Here is a 4,691-nt window from a genome sequence, read left to right as displayed (position 1 = left end):
CTCACACTGCCGGATCTCAATCTGAAAAATTCATGTTGTTAAAGTCGGATATTCATAAGAAAGTAGCAGAAACAGTATACCAGTTTCTGATTATTTAATATTGTTTAAGGATACTCAATAAATTATCATATGTCGTATTCTCAGGCTCCTTTGCCATACGAAAATTATTTTTTGAATAGAATTCTTAATTTTTTAATTAAGGTGACATTTTCATTATCCTAAGAATACGGCGTCAACAATGGAAAATAATCTTAAATATTAAAAATAAAGGGTTGAAAACATCAACCTGTGTTTAATTAATCTACCATATGTAATGTGTTTCGGTGAATGGAGGTACAGAAATATAGATGTTTCAATAATGTGCAAATTTATTAGAATTTTTGTGTTTTTCTTTGTTACATTTACATATAAGTGTTAACATGTAAGTATTATATTCTAATGTTTTCAATGTAAGAGTTCACTTTTGGTTCACTTTTGAACATACTGTAATTCAACAGAACAGGTGTTACCAGTTTATCAAAAACAGGATTATACTGAGATTAGATTAATCTGGCATTTGGTTTTTGCAGCATAGGTTTGTGCTGCCATCATGTGTTAAAATGATGTGATTACAAGAAGGGGTGATAAATCTGCAGTTTGTTTTCCTGTGTGGGTATAAAATAAAGATCTCTGATGCTATAATCCAAGAAAAATATTGCAGACTAAGAAAAGGAATCGGATGTATATTAATGACAGAAATATTCAGGCACTACATATCTGTATATATATTTTTATTTCATAATTATCAATAAGTATATGCTCAGATGCAAAAACAGAAAAATGCTTTTCAATTTGGAACAAATGTTTGTTTTTAGCTAGCTTTTGTGTTGACATATTAATTATTTGTGTTAATTTTACAATATTTTATGAACAATTTATACAGAACTGTATTTTTTACACAAAAGAACACATTTCTAAATGCAGTTAAAAACACTAAATGTACTTTAATTGAGATTTTGTTGACAAATCAGCACATAGTGCGTAATTGTGCAGTGATGAAGTTTGCGTCTTTCTTGAACACTTTGTGGTTTTAAGTTATTTCTTGTTATAAGGCAACAAACTCAAAGACTCAAGGAGTGTGATACTTTATTGAGATGCCATACAATTAAGTGTATAATTTAACAACTCTAATTCCTCATCAGAGACAGTTGTTTTAAATATACATGCAGTATATTAATGCAGAAACATATTGCAGCTTTTAAACCATGAGTATCCAAAGTGCAACTCAGGGAGGATTTGGAGCCCTCTACATTATTTTGTGCAGTCCTCAAGCACAATTCATCAGATCCAGAACCTTCTTGCTTCAAAACAACTGTATCACCCTGCAGTCGTGGACATGTAATAGAATAGAATAGAATAGAATAGGTACTGTACTTTTACTTATCTCTGGAAAAGACAGAATATAAACATTATATAAAGTTTTCACTAGCTTCTTTGGTAAATATAAAATAACATTTTACAGCCAAGCTTGTTGGATTTTTGGTTCGAGTCAGAAATTTGACACTTCATAATAATATTACTCAAATAAAAATAAAAAGTAGGATGTAGTAAAAGTACTGATATTCTTTTTAACTGATAAAGTAAATGTAGCTACCTATTGCCGAACAATGAATTTCTAAAATATTCAAGCTTTACCGTCTTGAATTGAATTGCTAAAATAACTCATACACTCATATTGTAATTTATTTAGAAGCGCATTTCGTTGCAATCACAAACTAAGATTTTTCTTCGCCTACAGCACCTCCTAGCGGCTCAATTTGAACTAACAGCCCGCTCTGACTGGGCGGAGCGTCTTTTTCCTCTCGCCCCTCCCTCCCATTGTGAGGCCCCTGACGTAGGCGTTGGAGGGTAGCAACAGTTGCCTTGAGACCCCGCCGCGCTATAGTGACTGTAGCCGTGGAGACAGTTACTTACCAACGGGCGCAACACTCAGCAACAGCAGCAGCACCATCTGGAAGTCACCGAGTGAGTTGGAGAGAGGGAAAGAGAGCAGAACTTTTCTCAAGGCAAAGGTGATTTTATGTTTATAACATTTAGAGAGTGATTTCGCTTAAAGGGAGGAAGAAATGTATGTTCTCGAACGCGTCTTCCTGAATGTAACTTTCTCCTCTTTCTGGCATCCGCCCCAAGTTGCGAACAGCTTTTCTTTCCCCTTCCGTGAAACGATAACATTTCGCTTCTAATGTTCGCTCTGGAGCTGTACCCAACTTCTACAACAGCTTGCTTTCAAAACAGATTATTTGTGACTGCAAATCCGAACTAATTCATCACTTTACACTTGTTGCTACTTGCGTTGTGTAGTGGAAACCGGGACGTGAACGCTCCTTCAGCTCAGTCCCAACAGGATGGATGGATGAACGTATCGTAAAGTACGGCTAATGCTAATTCCGTTCGCCGACGAGAGAGCAACTTCGCTTGTGAGTTTAAACGTGGCTGGAGTTGTTCAGGTTTGTTGTGGGGGTTTCGTGGAGACAACCCGGTTGAAGTTCGGCCGTTGGAGCGTCGCTGTTTTGGGCCGTTTAAACAGGTGGAAGAGCAGCTAGCTAGCGTTAGCACCGCTGCTTCTGCTGCTACAACTGTTTCCAACGTCCGCCACTTCCAAACTTATTCAATGTAACGTTCACGACGCAGTTTCTTCCTGTGAATTAATTAAAAATCAAACAGCAAACCGAGCTCTAATGTGTTTCACACTTTTTTTTTTCAAGCGGCTTTGGAGTCTCATTAAATCGAGTGTTTTAGTTGAAATTGACTAATTATAATTTTTACATAATGAGTTGAATCAAAATGTAACAAAGTTAGGTTGCTGTCAGTATTTCAGGCCTGACTTTAATAACACGATGTGTTGTTGCAGCTAGGTGGTGCCACTGCATGGAGATTCTTAAATATTAGTCTTATTCTAGTGTGGCGTTAAAAGTCATTTTATTAATTTACAGGGATCACCTGAGGTTTACTTAATATTAAGTGATTGGAGTTATCTTTAGACTTGCCTCTTTCACAAATTAATCTTATTAAATTAACTCTTTAGAGCAAAGTGGTTGTTAATTGGCAAGTTGTAGAGCTACATATTTCTCTTTGTTCAACTGCCAGCTATTTTGTCCATTTGCAGACAGAAAATCCATCTGAATCTCAGCCATAACTCTAAAGAGAAACGTTAGATGTAGTTCCTCCCTTGTGATTCTTAGTTGCCCTATCATCCATTTTATAGCATCTTTTGACAACAATTGTTTCTCTCCAACGAGCAATATTAGAGCTCTCTGCATCACTGAAAGTCTCCAAATAGCCTACTGTAAAATTGTACCGATTGTGGAAAAGAATACTCTGAACAACTGAAAACTAAGTTAAAGTAAATTATATCATGTCTCCTTCACAAAGAAAATTATAATCATTATAGTTTTACTTTTTGTTATTTTGCAAATCTGAAATTGTAAAAAAAAAGAAAAAAAGAAATCGAATCAAAACCATAAGATAATCCATGTGTTTCCTTAAGCACTTTTAAAATAAATAACACTGACATTCAACTTAATGTTTGAGAGGAAAAAGGTTAAGATTTAATAAGACATGTTCTGTTGTTGCATTCATTTATCGTAGCTCTACAGGAGCCAAAGTGAGATTCACTCCAGCAGAATCAAATGAATGGTAAAAAACATGCCACAGTTATTCCCTATTGTGCAATGCACATTGGTATTGTTGGCCAACTCTTCAAGTTGCAGCATCAAATAATCTTCCGGCAGCGTCACTATCACTCTGTGCTTCAGCTGGAGGTGTGTTATGACTCCAGATGACAGTTGACAAGACGCTTGAGCAATCGTATTGTGTTTTACACCTCAGGTATATTTCTGTGATCAATCATTTATAAATTACTCAATGTTTGGGCCAGGGGTGATGTCACACTGTATGTATGAGACAGCAATGAGCATACACACACTGCAATTAAACAGGATTTGTCTATTACTTCAAGGAAAGAAATTAGATATCAGAGAGATAGATACTAGATTCTTATCTAAATTGTGTGATTTCCAAAATAAAGCATTTCCAGCTCCAGCATGTTACATGACAGACAAAATGAGACTCTAAACAAAGATACAATTGAGAAAATGTTCTGTAATACAATCAGCTTTCTGTTGACATTCATCTCCCTGTTGTAGCAGTCTGAATGATGACCCAACACAGTTCTCTAGATAATACAGTTCTGAAAGCTTTTACCCTATTTGTCCTTCACCGACACTTAAAATAGCTGATTCTTCTTCACTCAGTAACACCTTACACACCAAACAGTGCTGATTTCAATTCTACCTGGAGCTGCAGATTGGAGCTTTAGTTTGGACCAGGGCAGGATGATATTACAGGAGGCAGATCGTTGCTACCAGATGATTTCTCAGTATATCTCTGTTCTTTGAACATGTTTCTAATAAACATCTGTTTTTTTTTTTTTTTTTAAATATTAGCACTTACATATTGAAACACAGAAAGGGTCTTGGATGACTTTGACTACAGATCAAACATTTGGAATCAACTTCAAGTTTCTATTTTTGATTTCTGCCTTAAAAACCAATATGAATTTTATGCATTTTGGTATTTACAGCATAATTCTGACTTTCATTGATATTTTCCATTTTCCTCAAGTCATCACAAGGTATAAAATATCAGATGAA

General features: G+C 35.4%; 1 protein-coding gene across 4 annotated transcripts in view; it reads left to right on the top strand.

The window, feature by feature from the left end:
* Positions 1–1,907: 1,907 nt before the first annotated feature.
* Positions 1,908–4,691, top strand: part of rfx2 (regulatory factor X, 2 (influences HLA class II expression)) — a 38,840-nt gene continuing 36,056 nt past the window's right edge. For 3 of the 4 annotated variants that reach the window (XM_055048614.1, XM_055048622.1, XM_055048597.1), the window contains exon 1: positions 1,908–2,051. The gene's annotated coding sequence lies outside the window, so the exon portion shown is untranslated. Of the gene's footprint in view, positions 2,052–2,092; positions 2,457–4,691 lie in introns of those variants that run through there. The other variant, XM_055048606.1, reaches the window with a different exon arrangement.

This window comes from Poeciliopsis prolifica, unplaced genomic scaffold, assembly GCF_027474105.1.
Source record: "Poeciliopsis prolifica strain line A6 unplaced genomic scaffold, Auburn_PproV2 SCAFFOLD002, whole genome shotgun sequence".
Taxonomy (NCBI): domain Eukaryota; kingdom Metazoa; phylum Chordata; class Actinopteri; order Cyprinodontiformes; family Poeciliidae; genus Poeciliopsis; species Poeciliopsis prolifica.
Note: the sequence above shows the minus strand (reverse complement) of the source record. Positions and strands in the feature narration are given on the sequence as shown.